This window comes from Eretmochelys imbricata, chromosome 14, assembly GCF_965152235.1.
Source record: "Eretmochelys imbricata isolate rEreImb1 chromosome 14, rEreImb1.hap1, whole genome shotgun sequence".
NCBI classification, from domain to species: Eukaryota; Metazoa; Chordata; order Testudines; family Cheloniidae; genus Eretmochelys; species Eretmochelys imbricata.
Genome location: NC_135585.1, coordinates 36,731,962 through 36,751,138, shown reverse-complemented (window position 1 = coordinate 36,751,138; position 19,177 = coordinate 36,731,962). Strand labels below are relative to the sequence as shown.

General features: G+C 52.8%; 1 protein-coding gene across 1 annotated transcript in view; it reads right to left on the bottom strand.

Annotated features, from left to right (window-relative positions):
* Nucleotides 1-19,177, bottom strand: part of LOC144273992 (uncharacterized) — a 552,201-nt gene that overhangs the window by 185,474 nt on the left and 347,550 nt on the right. The gene's annotated exons all lie outside the window — the stretch shown is intronic.

The window sequence follows — 19,177 nt, the reverse complement described above, 5'->3', positions numbered from 1 at the left end:
TTTCATTCCTACATGCCCGAGCTATATTTTTATACTCTTCCCTGGTCATATGTCCAACCTTCCACTTCTTGTAAGCTTCTTTTTTATGTTTAAGATCCGCTAGGATTTCACCGTTAAGCCAAGCTGGTCGCCTGCCATATTTACTATTCTTTCGACTCATTGGGATGGTTTGTCCCTGTAACCTCAACAGGGTTTCCTTGAAATACAGCCAGCTCTCCTGGACTCCTTTCCCCTTCAAGTTAGTCCCCCAGGGGATCCTGGCCATCCGTTCCCTGAGGGAGTCGAAGTCTGCTTTCCTGAAGTCCAGGGTCCGTATCCTGCTGCTTACCTTTCTTCCCTGCGTCAGGATCCTGAACTCAACCAACTCATGGTCACTGCCTCCCAGGTTCCCATCCACTTTTGCTTCCCCCACTAATTCTACCCGGTTTGTGAGCAGCAGGTCAAGAAAAGCGCCCCCCCTAGTTGGCTCCTCTAGCACTTGCGCCAGGAAATTGTCCCCTACGCTTTCCAAAAATTTCCTGGATTGTCTATGCACCGCAGTATTGCTCTCCCAGCAGATATCAGGAAAATTAAAGTCACCCATGAGAATCAGGGCATGCGATCTAGTAGCTTCCGTGAGCTACCGGAAGAAAGCCTGATCTACCTCATCCCCCTGGTCCGGTGGTCTATAGCAGACTCCCACCACTACATCACCCTTGTTGCACACACTTCTAAACTTAATCCAGAGACACTCAGGTTTTTCTACAGTTTCGTACCGGAGCTCTGAGCAGTCATACTGCTCTCTTACATACAGTGCTACTCCCCCACCTTTTCTGCCCTGCCTGTCCTTCCTGAACAGTTTATAACCATCCATGACAGTACTCCAGTCATGTGAGTTATCCCACCAAGTCTCTGTGATTCCAATCACATCATAGTTCCTTGACATCACCAGGACCTCCAGTTCTCCCTGCTTGTTTCCAAGGCTTTGTGCATTCGTATATAAGCACTTGAGATAACCTGTTGATCGCCCCTCATTCCCAGTATGAGGCAGGAGCCCTCCCCTCACAGACATTTCTGCCTGTGCTTCCTCCCGGTATCCCGCTTTCCCACTTACCTCAGGGCTTTGGTCTCCTTCCCCTGGTGAACCTAGTTTAAAGCCCTCCTCACTAGGTTAGCCAGCCTGCTGGCAAAGATGCTCTTCCCTCTCTTCGTAAGATGGAGCCCGTCTCTGCCCAGCACTCCTCCTTCATGGAACACCATCCCATGGTCAAAGAATCCAAAGCCTTCTCTCCGACACCACCTGCGTAGCCAATCGTTGACTTCCACGATTCGACGGCCCCTACCCAGGCCTTTTCCTTCCACGGGGAGGATGGACGAGAACACCACTTGCGCCTCAAACTCCTTTATCCTTCTTCCCAGAGCCACGTAGTCCGCAGTGATCCGCTCAAGGTCATTCTTGGCAGTATCATTGGTGCCCACGTGGAGAAGCAGGAAGGGGTAGCGATCCGAGGGCTTGATGAGTCTCGGCAGTCTCTCCGTCACATCGCGAATCTTAGCCCCCGGCAAGCAGCAGACTTCTCGGCTCAGCAGAGCTGAGCTACATCGGTGTGGTTTTCTTTGAAGTCGCAAAGTGTATTCTTTGCCTAAGAACATAAGAAGGGCCAGACTGGGTCAGAGCAAAGGTCCATCCAGCCCAGTATCCTGTCTGCCGACAGCGGCCAACGCCAGGTGCCCCAGAGGGAGTGAACCTAACAAGCAATGATCAAGTGATCTCTCTCCTGCCATCCATCTTCACCCTCTGAGAAACAGAGGCTAGGGACACCATTCCTTACCCATCCTGGCTAATGGCCATTCATGGACTTAACTTCCATGAGTTTATCCAGTTCTCTTTTAAACCCTGTTATAGTCCTAGCCTTCACAACCTCCTCAGGCAAGGAGTTCCACAGGTTGGCTGTGCGCTGTGTAAAGAAGAACTTCCTTTTATTTGTTTTAAACCTGGTGCCCATTAATTTCATCTGGTGGCCCCTAATTCTTGTGTTATGGGAACAAGTCAATAGCTTTTCCTTAGTCACTTTCTCCGCACCACTCATGATTTTATAGACCTCTAATCACTGTTTACATCTCATGTTACTGTAGCTCTGTAAGTGGCTATGGGCCATCTCACTGTGTGATGTTTGGGTAGGTTGTGATTGTTCATGGGGGGGGAGGTGAAAGTTAAAAATGTGACTGGGTATCAGAAAGTATTTCAAATAATCTAGTGCCAGAAAATGACCTTGAATGTGACAGCAGGTGGCTCCTCTGGGACCTTCTGCTAAGAAAACCAAAACAGAGAAAGAAAAAGGAACACTTCAGCACCAGGGAGAAAGGCAGTTTCCTCTGTTTCTGAAGCTATCCGATTCCGTTTCTGAGCAAGTTGCAGGGTGAGAGAGAAATTCATCAAATTGAAACTTATGTCGTGCAACGTCCCTACAGCACTCATGCAAAAGTTGAACCAAATTACCATGGTGAGCTTCAGAGGCGCAAGCTGTTAAATGATGCAAAAACCAAGCTGAAAAGACAACAGCAATGGCTCAGATTTTGTTGTTGCTATTATCATTATTATTACTGGGCTAGGTTGATTGGGTTTTTTTTGTCTGTGAAAGAAATTTTGGACATATTGGCAGATACATTCTCTCATTATTAGTCATTATTCTTTCTATTATGTAAAGCATTTTTAAATTTAGTTCATAATTGTTGTACAGCCCTCCACCTTTGACCAAAAAAGCAAAAGAACAACAAAAAAGACAAGACTGTGCAAAGCACTGGTTTGTTCTGTGTTTAGGTCCAGTAAAGATAGGACACAACTGTACCTTATATTTATTATGGAGTCTGCAAAAAATCCCTCTGTAAATATGCACATGTAATTTATTTGTTTGTTTTTCCTACAGTTAGTTAAGTATTGTCAGAGCCGCATGCTGAGGCTGCCAAAAATTTGTGAGAACCCCGGCTCTAGAAAGTGTGAGGATTTGGTTTTCTATGTAACCATTACTTTCCAGTATTTATTCACTCTCGCTTGCATCTCTGTTCTTTGATGATAAACTCGTTCCTGTTTTCTCTATATCTAAGTGCTGGGTTCTCAATAGAGTGGTTGGCCTGAATTGAATCTTACAAGCTGCTGTGGACCGCGCCTGAGGGAAGAGAGTCACAGTTCTGCGTGTGCTCAGTGGAACGGGCTGAGCACTCCCGAGGGACGCTCAGAGGCTTTGGGGGTGTCGATCGCTAACCTGTACACAGAGAGCGAGGCCTGCAGGGGGCTGGAAGGTCAGGCCTGCGCTGCCAGGGGTGGTGGTTTGAGAGAGCTGACCCATGGCAGGCCTGGACAAGGCTCCCCCAAAGGTGCCTCGTTTGCCTGCTATGAATCGCTCAAACGGGCACACGTCCCCGGCTCATTCCACCCCTGCACCCCCCAGGTACAACCCGCACAAGGCATTCTGCCAGGGGCGAGGAGAACACGTGAGCTTCTGCCCTTCTGTCCCATTCCTGCTGCTTGCCCGGAGCTAGGCTGCCTGCGATGGGTTTTCAGTGTTTGCTACTTTCAGGGGGTTTAACGTGTGAGTGGCTGCGGGAGGGGAAAAGAGAGTCGGAAAGTTGTATCCCGAGGGTTTAGGGAAGCATCAACCTCCACCGTCCCATGAAAGCCGTGGCAAATCAAGTATGTGAGGCGGTGCAGGGCGGTAGTTCACACTCCACCGCGTATGTCAGCCTGCAATGCAAGGAGGGGGGTGCACCAGACGTCTCTCTTTTCCTTGCTCGCCTGGACCCAACCCCAGTGATGATAGGGGGGATTTCTGGTTGGCTGTACCGGGCCTGCTACCCAGCAGTGTCTTGAGCCCACTCCCGGTGAAAATTCTCACCCTTCGTCTCACAAATAGGGTGCAGGCCATATTAGGCCATACTGGGGTTGGCATTAGCACCGCTCACCCCAGGGCCCTGGGCAGCAGATGGTTCAGATTCTCAGTTGGTTTTAAGAGCCATGGCAGGAGAGGGGAGGTAGGAGCCCCTTAAAACTATATTGGGCCCAGACAGGCTCTTGGGAAGTTTGATTTGTCCCATGGCCCCGTCCCCACTCTGCCCCTTCCCCCAAGGCCTCACCCTCGCTCCCCCTCTTCCTGCACCCAGGGAGTCAGCGCCCACAGCAGGTGTGTAAGACTAAGTTACGCGTGTGTGTGTGACAGAGAGAGAGAGAGAGAGGGGTTAGATAATTTCTGTATTGATAAACACAAGAGTTCAAAATGAGTCGGGCCTCAAAACCGTGAGACCCACTTAAAATAATAAATGCAGAGTTTTTTATCTGCTGGTTTGTGAGCCTTTGGCGGTCATGGTGTGGAACCAGGAAGAGTAGTGTCGTCCCCAGGGGGAGCCAGCGGGGCCGGGGCAGAGAAGGGTGTACAGTTCTGAGGGGGGGGGGCATGGCAGGGGGACCCAGGCCCAGGCCCAGGCCCAGGCCTAGGCCCAGGTGAGTTCAGTTTCAACAGCTGGAGGTGGTGGTGCAGGGTACGGGGAGACTGAGGCACATGTGCCGGGCTGGGCTACGTACACTCAGAGCCCTGGGTATAAACAGAGAGACTCAGCCTAAGCAATTGCTTGGGGCCCCCAGCAGTTCAAGGGGGGGGGCCTAGTCCTTTTTTTTATTATAAGAACTTGTCTGTTTTAGTATTGGGGGATTTCAGAGTAACAGCCGTGTTAGTTTGTATGTGTGGTAATTACTCAGGGCAAAAAGAAAAGGAGTACTTGTGGCACCTTAGAGACTAACCAATTTATTTGAGCATGAGCTTTCGTGAGCTACAGCTCACTTCATCGGATGCATACCGTGGAAACTGCAGCAGACATTATATACACACAGAGACCATGAAACAATACCTCCTCCCACCCCACTGTCCTGCTGGTAATAGCTTATCTAAAATGATCATCAAGTTGGGCCATTTTCAGCACAAATCCAGGTTTTCTCACCCTCCACACCCCCCCCACACACAAACTCACTCTCCTGCTGGTAATAGCCCATCCAAAGTGACAACTCTCTTCACAATGTGCATGATAATCAAGGTGGGCCATTTCCTGCACAAATCCAGGTTCTCTCACCCCCTCACCCCCCTCCAAAAATGACACACACAAACTCACTATCCTGCTGGTAATAGCTCATCCAAAGTGACCACTCTCCCTACAATGTGCATGATAATCAAGGTGGGCCATTTCCAGCACAAATCCAGGTTTTCTCACCCCCCCACCCCCATACACACACAAACTCATTCTCCTGCTGGTAATAGCTCATCCAAAGTGACCACTCTCCCTACAATGTGCATGGTAATCAAGGTGGGCCATGTCCAGCACAAATCCAGGCTTTCTCACCCCCCCGCCCTTTTTTTTTTTTTCTGGACACACACACACACACACAAACTCACTCTCCTGCTGGCAATAGCTCATCCAAACTGACCACTCTCCAAGTTTAAATCCAAGTTTAACCAGAATGTCTGGTGGCGGGGGTAGGAAAAACAAGGGGAAATAGGCTACCTTGCATAAAGACTTAGCCACTCCCACTCCCGGCAGGGCAGCCCGTCCCCTCGCTGCTCCCTCTTCCTGCCAGCCAGGTTCGCTCTGAGCCCGCTCCAGGGGACACGAGCCTGGGCGAGCTGCGAGCCAGGATCCAGGCGCCAGCTGCCCACGGAGCGATCAGAGGCTGGGGGTCTCCACCAGCAGGTGAGGAGGGGCTGGTGTTGTGCACAGATCGGGGAGGGGGCGAGCAGGGAGGTGCCGTGTGGGCGGGGGGGAGAAGACCTGGGTGGGTGCATCGATCACACTGGGGAACCCCGGGTCTATTGGGGAGGGGGCTGAGCGCTGACCAGATGGGGGAGGGGTCGGGCGGAGTCTATTGTGGAGGGGGCTGTGCTCTGATCGGGGGGGGCGGTATTGGGGAGGGGGCTGTGCACTGACCAGATGGGGCAGGGGCGGACGGGGTCTATTGGGGAGGGGGCTGTGCGCTGACCAGATGGAAGGAGGGTTAAGGGGGGCAAAATAGGCGGGTAACCTGCAGGAGCTGAAGTTGCCTCCCGAGACAAGAACTCCGCTGCTGGGCAGCAAATCACAAGCGCAGATTGTTTTGGGGTGGAAGGGGAAATGATTTTTCTCTGCAGTGAGAGAAGACGTCTCCGTTGGTCCCCAGGGCAGACTTTGTTTCTTTGTCTTTTAACTGATGGGCCAAAGTGTCCTAACACCCCCTCTGAACCATCGCGTGTCTCAGCCCGCCGTGTGGGGGGTCAAGGGCTGACCCTCACTTGGGGTCCCAAGCGAGCCCTGGGGACGAGGCGCTGAAGGACGGGATCTTAGCGGAGGGCAGCTAAAGAGATTTTATTCTAGCAAAGCGCCAGATCCCTGCCTAAAGCACCGATCTCCTGCCTGCTCTGAAATCCATCCACTGACTTGGAGCCTTGACAGTTTGTTTGCCTCGGGGGGGGGGCCCACAGGGCCATTTGGACAAGGGATTTCTGAGATCCCCTCCTCCCCCAAACAAAGCCCCCAACCAGCTAAAGTTGACCTGCTTTCCTTACAGCCAGGGCTGAGATCACTGCACCAGGATTTTAAATGCATCCGATGCAGTGAGCTGTAGCTCCTGAAAGCTGATGCTCAGATAAATGTGTTCGTCTGTAAGGTGCCACAAGTCCTCCTGTTCTGTTTTTAGACGGCTGAGAGTTCTCCCAGCAGAGTGCAGGGCATCCCGCAGCCCTTTCGGGGAGATCAAATGACCACGTTATGAACCACTTAGATTCTAGGTTGGCCGGCTGCTCAGCCGGTGTGATACTCACACGCCAAGCAAATCACGCTGTGCCCGTGCAGGGAGAGAGGGGAAGGAGCTTGAAAGCTAGTTATGACCCCAGGGGGAATGGTCCAGCCATTGAACCGCAGTGGGCACCATGAATTCATGCAGAACAGGTCCATCCATGGCTATGAGCCAAGATGGGCAGGGATGGTGTCCCTAGCCTCTGCCAGACGCTGGGAATGGGCAAGAGGGGATGGATCACTTGATGATTCCCTGTTCTGTTCATTCCCTCTGGGGCACCTGGCCCTGGCCATTGTTGGAAGACAGGACACTGGGCTGGATGGACCTTTGGGCTGACCCAGTGTGGGAGGTCTTATGCTCTTAGGAGTTCAAATCCAAGCCTTGGTAGGAAATCTGTATCTTAAAAAAAGGAGGCATCTTGCTCTAATCTGCCTCTCTCCAAGGGTTTTTATTATTATTATTATTTATTTTGGGGAAACTTAATCCAAATACAGCAGAATACTCAGAAGGTGCTAACCCTGTCTTTGAAATGACAATGAATTCCACATGCAAATGCTTGCTGGGAGCGGAGGGTGAGAAGGACGGAAGAGTGGCTGGGAATAGGGGCAGAGAGGGGTTGAGGTTGGGGGCTAGGTGGGGTGGGGCACTGAGAAGGGAGGAGTGGGGGTGTGGGATGGGGACTGGGGGAGAATAGGAGCAGGGGTGTGTGGGCCATGATCTGGCACCTTCCAGCCCATATATGGCTGACACCCCCATGGGATCTGGGAGCTGGAAGGCCTTGGCCTGTCCTTGAGGGTTCTGAGCCTGTTTCCCTAAAACTTCCCATGTGTGCCTGTCCCTTGTGCGAGTGGCAGGATCTGGGGGAGGGGGGAGGGCCCTGGCCAACTCTGTAGTTCTGACCCCACCCTCTGTGCCCTCCATCCTCATGTGAGCATGGTTCTGGGGGGCCATTGCTTTTGAGGGAGGGTCCTGAGTCCCCTCCCTCCCAATGATCCTCGACCCCCTCATGTGAGCTGGGCTCTGTGGGTCCCTGCCCCTCTGGGGGTGTCTGAGCACCTCTTCCTGCATCCCCTGTGAGCCAGTATGTGGGAAAGCCCTACCACTGTGGGTGTGGAGCGGAGAACAGGCATACTGGGAGCATGCACCAAGAACACACCGCTGACATCAGGGTGAGGAGCTGAGTCCGGGCACGCTTGGTGCATATCCCAGGCTCTCCAGCAGTGGGGATGAGAATATCCACGGCCATGAATGGAGCAGTTCCAGAATATCGAGTTCAGCAAATCTCAACCACCTAAAAGCCAGGAAATACAGATACGTGCCCAGGTTGCCGTAACTCCGCCCTCTGAGTGATGTCCCAACAGGTCCATCATACGCTCACACTCGGCCTTTTCACTGTCATGGACAGGAGCTGCCTCCGCTTGCCCAGTGCTCAAACACTAAGCATAATCCCTGCACAATACTGCACATGTGAAATGTACCAACCACTTCCCACTCACTCACTGGATACCATCTAACCTTAGACTTTCCCTTACCCACCATTCAACCCACAGCCTGCTCTGGCATCCCACCTCACTGCTGCCAATCCCCGTGGCAAGACCCCCCCAGTGCCTTGCTACTGAGACAACATACACAAGTTTGCAACAAAATGAGGCAGACTGGATCCTCAAGGTACAAGGCTTCCTGCGCTTTGATGGGGTGGGGGCAACCCCTGGTTTCCTCGTAGCCCAGTCACAGCTCGGACACTCCTCAAACTAACGCCTATCACCTCTCTCGACCGGCCCCACCCTTCAGTACAGCTACAGGTCCCACAGAGAGTGCAGCTGCTGTACATGCCGATAATCCCAGTGCCTATTACCTGCTCCAGGGAGCAGAGTTGAGGTTGCCTGGGCATGGACCGTAACTCTGTAATTCCCAAGTTTCTGATGCTTGAGTTTTGCCGATGCCCACGTTCTGGAAGGGAAGGAGCTGTCCCTGCCTGGCAAGCCGGACCTCTGCCTGCATGAAGTCTCTGCTGTTTCACTGATTTCAGATTCCTGCCCCTGGTTGGAGCTGAATTCACACTGCTGCGGGGTGGCGGGGCGGAGGGGGGGGCAGTCTCTCAGAGCCCCAGAGTTTTGTCCATCCCAGCGGCCTTTCAACCCTCTGGCTGTCTGTCTGTGCATGCTCAGTGTAGTCCAGGGGTTCTCAAACTGGGGGTCGTGAGGTTATTATGTGGGGGTCATGAGCTGTCAGCCTCCACCCCCAAACCCTGCTTCATCCCCAGCCATTATAACAGTGTTAAATATATTAAAGTGGTTTTCAGTTTATAACGGGGGTCACACTCAGAGGCTTGCTGTGTGGAAGGGGTCACCAGGACAAAAGTTGGAGAACCACTGGATAATCCATTTGGTTCTTGGGCTGGAGGCACAACCCTAAAAGGAGACGCACGCGCTTTTGTCTCTTGTGTTCTCCGTTTTGCTCCGGCTGGTGGGGCTGCAGGGGTAGCTGCTGCCCCTGTCCCAGGCTGGCTAGGGGGAAGGGAGGGACAAGGACCCTGGGCTGGAAGCACTGGGAATGAATTCTCAGCCAATCAGATTGTGGGGCGTGACACCAGGAGCATGGGCGAGGGTATGAAGCCAGAGAACTGGGTGGGGAATGGAGGGGCAACAGCTCCGGAGCCCATTGGGGTGGCATTGGGACAGGGGTACTTGGGAGAGACACCACTGGTCACAATCCTGTAAGTGGGGAGTGGATGAACACGAGTGAATGTCACCACGTGCCTGAGGGATCCCAGCAGGCCAGGGCCAAGGACTGAAGTGAGATCCCTCCATCTGGTCCCTCCAGGGCGTGGTGTGGGGATATAAGGGGGGAATCCTGATATGGGGACCCCACAACCGGTTCTAAACAATAGAGGCAATGTCTTGACTGACAGGTCTGGGAGGAACTGTCCGAGCTCCCCTTAGAGAGAAGCTTGCCCCGTTCAGACAATCTGCATGGGGCCAGGAGGTGACCAGCCCTGCAAACCAGCTGCCCAGCCACCCCAGAAGGGCCTGATCCCAACCCAGCGCTCGCCCGGAGCCCAGATGGATCCAGCAGCTTCTCCCTCTGCCGGGGCACCGCAGCCCACAGGGCATCTTCATGGCAGGGATGGGCCTGGCACAGCCCCAGTTACCGCGCTTCTCTGCCCGGGACGGGGACGGGGAGAGGCTAAACACAGACCCTGCAGGGCTGAGCAGCAGCAGGTGCAGCTGGCTGGTCCCTGTGCAGATCCCCCCATTGGGATCTTCTGCAGCTGCTCTTTGGGGGACAGGGAAGGGGCCCTATGGCCAGGCAGGGGGCGCAGCTGTGTGTGCAATGGGTGCAGGGGCTGGAGTTGCGGGGGAGGTTATGGAAACTGGGGTGGGAGGGATGGGGGATTTCAGAGCAGCTGTAACAAGTTGACTGAAATGGTTCCATTGACTTTTTTTTTTTTTTTTTTTTTTTAGGAAAAATTGGGTGTTTGATTCAAGGCAAGTTTTTGTGGAAAGTGTCGGCTTTAATAGAAAACATTCACGGTCTTCTTGGAAAATTCAAAAACCAAAAATTGTTCTGTTTTCAATCATTCTGAACTAATTTTTTCTGATTCTGGTTTAAGATTTTTGGCAGGGTTGGCCATTTTTGTCAGAAGTTTTTCTTGTTCTAGCCCTCCTGGATGGGGAGAAAAGCTTGAAAAGGTAACCCCTAAAGGCTGCCCCACCAGGAGATCAAGAACAGAACCCAAAATTGTTTTCAAAATCTCATCTTGTTTAAGCCAATCTGATGGTTTTGGGGGCTCTGACTTGTGATTTTTGGTCACTGGGGGTTGGCCACATGGACTCGAACCAGCTTGGCCAGGATCCAGATGTTAACCTCAGTGTAGAGCGCCCTGGCAGTGGCCCATACCCATCAGCTGTGGGGGACAGGAGAGAGATTTGATGTGTTCCCTGAAGTTCAAATTAGCAAGAGAAGCGGCCGGGGAGACACATTATAAATTGGGGGATCAGTGACATTCAGGGTGAGGCAACATTGAAAATACTCAGCGGTTTTACAGTCGCTTTGCTCTGACGCTCTCAGCCCTGGTGGAGCAGAGCCCCCGGCCCTTCCCTGAACACACCCACAGATACCCCTGCAAGGGGGGTCCAGAGCTAGGAGCGGGGCAGGGGGATCCCTGGGCACCAACTCCTCACCGCACTCTCCTCTCCCTGTTCTCTCTCTCTCTCCAGATTCAGGCAGCCGGAGCGGGGTGGCAGCTCCTCCCACCCCACAGGGACCCCTTGCTGTTCTGCGCTTTCACAGCCCCGCTTTCCTCTCTCTGTTAAATCTCCTGGGGTGGGATCCACCTTCCACCCCTCCGCTGACCTGCCTGTGCCCCTCTCCTCTCTCTGCCAGGCCCCTGCCTTCGCTTGGAGCTCTCGCCAGGGAGGGGCTGCTGCTGCTGACTCTGCTCTGAGCTCTGCCTGAGGATGGGGGAGATGCACTCGGCCCCTGGAGGGGTCAGGAACCGAAGGTAGAGCGAGCATCTCGCAGGGGTTGCCTGGGAACTAGTTCATGGTTTGAGATTGTCTAGCTCAGCATTTGTCCAACTGGGAGTCCTGACCCAAAAGGGGGTTGCAAGGCTATGGTGGGGGGAGGGAGGGGTCAAGTGATCACAAAAATGTTCTCAGGGGAGGGGGGCAGGAGGGGAAGAGGGTTACAACAGCTGCCCCTCTCCAGCTGCCCAGCTCTGAGGGCAGTGCCCCGCCCGTAGCAGCCCAGAAGTAAGGGTGGCAATACCGTGCGTATGTTTCTATGAGTCCGTACAGTAACTTGCTATGACTGTTTGGGGGTCGGGGGTTGTCATAGCCTGAAATACTTTCAAAGTGGGGCCAGCAAAACCAAAAGTTTGAGAAGCCCGGGTCTAGCTTATTCTGATACCTGTTGCTCCCAGCCTTCCCCCAGCTGGTTTTATAGAGCTGGTGAGGCTCTTCTTCCCCATCTAGTGTCCGATGCTAGTAAAGCAAGAGGGAAAAAATTGATCCAAGCAACTCCAGACCCATTCATCGAAGCCTAGCTGAGTAGTAGGCAAGGGGCTGTAGAACACGCTGTGAGGGAAGGATGATGAAATTCATGGAGGTAAATGGCAAGGGGGATGTAACCAAAGGTAGATGGGGCCAGACTAACCCGAGTTCTGTCTTTGAGACGAGAACTGATTGTTTAGACAAGGGAAATGCAGCAGATCTAATATACTTGGACTTCAGTAAAGCATTTGATATGGTACCACATGGGAAATAATTAGCTAAATTAAGGAAGGTGGGGATCAGCACAAGAATTGTAAGGTGGGTGAGGAACCGACTGAAGGGGAGAAGGCTGAAAGATGAACTATGGGACCAGAGGGAGGTTCCTAATGGAGTTCTTCAAGGATCTGTTTTGGGATCCATCTTCATTAATCTCTTTACTAATGGTGTTAACACGAAAAGTAGGAGAGTGATAACAAAACTTACTGATGATAAAAAGCTGGGAAATGTGGTCAGTACAGAGGAGGGTCGGAATCTTACACAGGAAGATCTGGATGACCTTGTAGACTGGAGTAACAGAAAAAAGATGAAATTTAATAGTACCGGGTGCAAGATCCTGCACTTAGGGTCTAATCGTAAGAATTTCTGTTGTATGCTGGGAGCTCATCAGTTGGAGGAGACAGAGGAAGGGTGAGACCTTCATGAGTTGGTCGATTACAGGATGATGGAGCCACCAATGTGATGTGACCCATGAAGAAGGCAAATGTGACTCTAGGATGTATCAGCTGAGGCCTTTCCAATAGAGATAGAGAAGCATTAATGACATTGTATATGGCACTGGGGGGCCCTCATCTGGAATGGAGGGTCTGTCCTATGAGAGGAGAAAGGGAGAGCTGGGCTGGTTTAGTCTAGCAAAAGGAAGGCTGAGAGGGGATCTGATGGCTCTCCATAAATACATCGGGGGGTAGACACCAGAGAGGGTGAAGAGCTGTTCTACATAAAGGACAATGTAGGCACAAGAACAAATGAGGATCAAGTGGCCAAGAAGAAGTTTAGGCTGGAGATTAGAAGGTTTCTAACCATCCAAGGAGGGAGGTTCTGGATCAGCTTCCAAAAGGAGTTGTGGAGCAAACAACGTTATTAGTTTTAAGATAGCTTTGGACACATTTGAGTGTGATTTGCAGACAGGGTTGCTTGTGGTGGTGGGGGTTGGACTGGCCAACTCTGGGGTCTTTTCTGGCATATGTCTTATAGTCCCAAGTCTCATGCTTCAGGGCTTCAGCTGGTCACCTGCAGGGGTCAGGAAGGGACTTCTCTCCCCCCCCCTGCCCCATGTATTCTGGGTTGGGGGCGGTGTTTGTTGTTTGTTTCCATCCTCTGAAGCATCAGAGTTAGCCCTGGCTGGAGGTGGGACACTGGATGGGGTTGGCCAGTTCTCTGGAGTGGAACCAAGCTTTCGTTCTCTCAGGAGCTTGGGTGGCTGGGTCTAATGCTGGGTCACATGCTCAGGGTCTCAGTTATTGCCATATGTGGGGTTGGGAAGGAATTTTCCTCCAAATCAGATTGGCAGGGAGCTAGGGGGTGTTTAGCCTTCCTCTGTAGTGCGGGGGGCAAATCCTTTGCTGGGACCAACTGGGTATCTCTCCCTTAATCAGTTCTGTTAGAGGCACCTGCTTTCCAGTTCCAGAGGTCACTGATCAGCCCCAGCAGACAATCCCCAGCCAGGGGGCACTGGGAAGTTCATTTTCAAGAGGATTTCATGGCTCATGATGAACTGGGCATGCAGATCCTTTAGGTAGCTCTGAAAATCGCTGCCTGGGGAATGGAGATACCTGGCTAGTGGGGCAGAAAAAAAAAAAAAACCAAAATCCCCAAAACCACACCTCCCCCACTTTTTTGATGGCTTAAAATATTGAGTAAAATACTTCCCCTGTGGCCTGTGCAGTGCAAGAAATTTGATAAGCATTTATGAGACTTTAGGACGGGTGCAATTTCTATGAAATTGGCATAATGGCTGTGATGGAGCCTCACAGATGAACTCCATCTCCATAGAGATCACTCCAAGTGAGTGTCAAAGGAACCAGCTTACCGCCCCACTGTGTATCCTGTATCTGCCACAGAAGGAGTGACGAGAATCAAGAGTTGTCCGGGGTAACCTAGGGCCATAACCACAGGGGGGTGAGGTGGGATTGAGGAGTATTGACAAATCTCTGGTGGAGGGAGCCAAGGCCTGGGATAGCCGGGAGCTGCAGGTTGGGCTTGAGGGGCAATGAGGTGTTTGTCTACACTGAGACAGCTCATAGCCTGACATGGTTGTCCAATTTGGTTCCTTGTTCAATCTTTTTGCCTTCATCCGTCTGCCTGCATGGGCAGCACAAACTTCCCTGCACTCGGCCCTTTAACCCAGCCATGGGGCTCTCTGCTTGGATTGTAGATTTCAACCATGCTTCGTGCCTTGCTGTGAACATCACATTGCAGCTGCCATTGGGAGATGCTGTTAGGGGTCACTACAGAGCAGCGGATGGCCAAAGAGCCAGTCCCCTGCTCCCGACAGAGCCCCAGGATGACCCCAAGAGCAGCGATGTGGGGGAGATTGAAGTGGAAGAGATGGGAGAACAAGAGGACGAGGAGATGGATGTGGATTAGAACATCGCTCTGAATCTGATCTGTATAGTGCTGGATGTGCATATGGACCATAGGATGTGCCCCTATAGGAGGGGCACTGTTTACAGACCTAAACCTCTCAGGGATTTTTTAAAATATATTTTATTATTACGTTCTCCTTTGCACTTACAAGCTTTGAGCAGATTTGGGGATTAATGAATGTTCCGTTTCCAGTGATGTCACTGTGTCGACAGCTCTGGGATTCGGACACGATACGGGTACAGTAGGGTAAGGTGCATCAAATCTCTTCAATCCAGACAGCGTGATCCGAGAGCAGATGAACGACCGGCAGGCTTTGTGCTGACCTGGTGTGAGTCAGAGCAGCCTTGAGGCTGCTGTAACATTCTGCTCCCCATACGCCCAGGAGCAGAGCACGTGCCGAGCCTTCACAACAGCCAGGGAGATGCCTTGTGCAGGGGAATTTTCAAGGGCTGTTTACACCAATTTTAAATCCCCTTTGCCTCCCAGAGTTACTTAATGGGGCAGAATGTGACTGACTTCAGATTTTTCACAAATTGGCTGTTTTCTGCGGAAAGTTCTTTTTGTTGTTTTTTTTACCACCACCCCCAATGTCTGAAAAACAAAATATTTGCACTAAACCAAAAACATTTCAATCTGTAGAGCCTGCTGGGATGCTGCAAGGGAGCTGTGGTCCAGGTGTCTCATGTCACCATTCTGCTCTGGGGGGGGGACTCTCCTCATTCTGGTTGGCTGGACTACATCTCCCATGATGCACCATAGTCAGAGATACCCACGATACAGCTGGCTCCCCTCACCTTGAGGAGAGACTGTGGTGCACTGTGGGAGATGCAGTCAGATCAAGAAACCACCAAGCCTCCTGAGAAAAATGCACCATGTTATATGTTGTTTCATGTCATGAAATATTTCAGTTCAATGTAATCCTACCAAGGTACCATGTGGCCTCATGGCAGCATTACATTGAACTGAAATATTTTGGTTTTCAACTTTTTGCCTAAAAGTGTAACTTTCTGTAGAAAATTTCAGTGAAAATTATTCCCCCCCCCCCGCATTTTCATCAGTTTGCCATGGTGGGGGGACCCACTTTTTCCAACCAGCACTGCCCGTGCCATCTGCTTACCCAGCTGAACCCTAGAGGGAGGGTGTTACAATAGCTGGAATGGGGGTGCAACAGTGGACATATCTCTGTAAACACTCCTGACTGTGCAAAGCTGTTTGAATGGTGGATTCTTGTTCTTGAAACACTGGAGATGAGAGCTGGTCGAAATGTTTCAATGGTTTTTTCAATAAAAAGCTTTTTTTTCCAACAGTGAGATTTTTCATGCACAGTTGTCGACAGTTGTGGTCCTGCTTCGAGCAGGGGGTTGGACTAGATGACCTTCAGGGGTCCCTTCCAACCCTGATATTCTATGATTCTATGATTCTATGATTCTTTTTGTTTGTTTGCCAAAAATAAATATTTTAATACTTTTTGATAATTTCCAAAACGCAGAGCAAAAATACTGGTTTGCTGAAAAAGTGGATTTTGGCAAACAAAATAAATAACTGTTTTGGATTAAACATTCGAACAAAAATGAAGAAAAGTGGGTTTGTTTCAAACACATTGAAATGAAAACAACTTTGTCACTGTGCATGAAAATGGCTTTTTGTATTTTGACCAGCTCTACTAGAGGCCACACTGTTAACAGTCTTCGTTGTTTTAAAAGATATATCCTAGCAGGGGCATTAAAACCTGGCATTGGGATCTGAATGCACTGTGATTTGTACGTCTGTGCAGTATTGCTACATATCAGACGTATCTATTCTTCTGATGATTTTTGAAACTGGAAAGCAAGGGATTGTGTTGTAGAAAACCCAGGGTTTTGAACCAGATGCTTTTAAGACGAATGTATTTCTTTATTTTGAGGTGTAAAAATACACTTTTATTTGTTCTGTCACCTTATTTATTCGGCTCTGTCCTTTGCCCACCTGTCTCTCCACCATCTGCTTGGGCTTTGACGCTTAATTCAAACAATTACACTCCCCTCTCCTTTCTCTGTAGCACAGTTCCTAGTCCAGTCCCCTTGCTCCCTGCTGGAAACGAGCGAGGGACAAGCGCTGGCAACCAGAACAGCCTGGCTGCAGTTAAATAGACCAAAGTGTTGCTTAAAAAACACCCTGTTTCCATCAATAGATTGGGCTAGTAACTTTGGGCTATTGGTGCCAGAGATAAAAGCTGGCAACCCTTTGAGTCATATGGTCATGCCCCCAAAGCCACCCTGCTTCTGCCAGAGCTGGACGTGAGTGTCTCTTTAACCGAGGCACTGATTTCGTGGGGGGGGGGGGAGGGGGCTTGACCCCTGCTCTGCCTCAGGCCCCGCCTCTTCCCAACCCCGCCCTCCCCAGGCTTGCCCCGTCCTCCCCCCTCAGCACCTCCTGCACACCGGTGAACAGCTGATCACAGGCAGAGGGGAGGTGCTGGGGGGGCTGATCCTCAGGTGACCTGCAGACCAGAGCACTAACTCGGAGGATATTTCATGTTTTATGTGGAGTCCCAGCTCCTAGAGACAAGTGAGTGGGGGAGAATCTCAGCTTTGGTTTAAAAATTAAAGGAAGTTTGTAGCCCTCAGCGTCATGGAGAAAGGCCTGAAAACGTGCCCACAGGTTGTAAAACCAGACAGGAGAGAAACAGGCTGCATCCTTGTTTAATACCTTGCTGATTTTTAAGCTAATCTCTTGATTTCGGGGGGCAGGTTTGGGCCCACCCATGGGTGCTCCGGGGCTGGAGCACCGTTGGGGAAAAATTAGTGGGTGCTCTGCACCCACTGGCAACCAAGCTCCCCGCCCCCGCACCCAACCGCCTCCACTCCTCCCCCTCCCAGCGGCCCCTTCTCTGCCCTCCCCAAACCGCTGTAGCAAGCGCTGGGAGGGAGGGGGAGGAGCGGGACTGTGGGGCGCTCAGGTGCCGGGGCAGGGATTTGGGGAAGGAGTCGGAATAGGGGCAGGGAGGGGGCGGAGTTGAAGCGGAGACTTTGGGGAAGGGGTTGGAAAGGGGGCGGGGGTGGAGCGGGGCGCGGGCAGAGGGGGGTCAGCACCCACCTGCCCGGCGGAACTTTCCCTAGCTGGAGATTGGAGCTCTTGGGACTAACCCAACTACAACCCCGATGACGTGGGACCCTCTTTATTGCCATCTTGGCTCCTCCTCGCTGAAGTTCAGGATTACTATCGCTCTCCCCTCGGGCACAACCGTCCCGCGTCTGACTCGGTCCGGCCAGCCCGGGGTCTTCTGCCTCCGGGAGCGGCCAGTCCCGGCTGCTTGGAGGGAAGGGACCGGGAACCCGGCAGCAGGCAGCCGGGGGGGGCTTCTCCCGGAGAAAGCCGGGGGGGGCGCCCCGCTGTGAGAGCTGATCCCCAGCAGCTGGGACAAGTCTGAGAACCAGGCACGTCATTTTGGACTGTCCGAGCCAGCCAGCGGGCGGGGCGCTGGGTTCCGGACAGGCCGGAGGACCCTCCCCCTCGAGCCTTTGCTGTGGGCAGAAGCGGGTCAGCAAGTGAAGTCAGGGGTCAAAATGTTCAAATGTTTTATGGCAGGACTGGGCGGGGCGGGGCGGGGGCGGAGTCAGCGCGAGGTTTAAAGCGCAGCCGGGGGGGGGGGGCGGTCGCAGAGGCTGGGGAGGCTCCGGACGGTGACGGTCGCTGCTGAGCTGGTGAGAAACGTGCCACCCGCGCCGGGCTCGTGGGGGGAGCGCCGGGACACAGGGGGGGCAGGGGCTGGAATCTCCCCCTCCCCCCTGTCTCTCCGGGCTGGGGGGGTGTCCCGGAGTCCCTGGGCGATGCTCTGGAACTGCTCCCTGTGAAGCCAGGCAGGACAGCTCCCTGTGAAGCCAGGGAGGTGGTGGAATCTCCTTCCTTGGAAGTTTTTAAGGTCAGGCTTGACAAAGCCCTGGCTGGGATGATTTAACTGGGAATTGGTCCTGCTTCGAGCAGGGGGTTGGACTAGATGACCTTCAGGGGTCCCTTCCAACCCTGATATTCTATGATTCTATGACTCTGGGGAAGTTTCCCCCTGTCTGGGCTCCGGGGGGCGGGCGGGAGGCGGCGCGCCCCCCTCATCTGGGCTCGGGGGGAGGCCTGTGAGGATGTGAGGCAGCAGGGAGGGGGGAGTGTTGACCTGGGAATGTGCCCTGGGGATGGGAGACCTGAGAGCCTGTCACCTGAGCTAGCAGGGGGAGGGGGAGGTGACACCTCTGCCCGGGAATGTGGACAGAGGCTGCAGGAGGGAGCCGGCTGGGGGGGTTTAGTTCAGTTTGGGGCTGGGTGGAGGAACACAGGGAACCCCAGGGCAGGGGTCCAAGCTCCCTGCTCCCCCAGAAGGACTTGACTGAGGGGTCCTGGGTGTCCCCTCAAGCTCTGTTTTGGACTGTGTTCCTGTTGTCCAATAAACCTTCTGTTTTACTGGCTGGCTGAGAGTCTCAGTGAATCCCAGGAAGAGGGGTGCAGGGCCTGGACTCCCCCACACTCTGTGACAGGGCGCGCCCCCCTGTCCCCTCCCCCTGTCCGGGCTCCGGGGGGGGGGTGCCTCCTCTCCCTTCCCTTCTTCTCCTCTCTGGGCTGGTGGGGGGGGCTCTCATTTTCCCCCCTTCCTTCTCCTCTGGGGGCAGGGCCTCTCTTAGGTGTCTGGTGGCTCTCCCCACGCCTCGGTCTGCTCGCTGGGGATGGGGCACCTGTGTGCAGCATGGAGCTACCTGGGCCCTTCCCCTCCCATGGTCCCAAG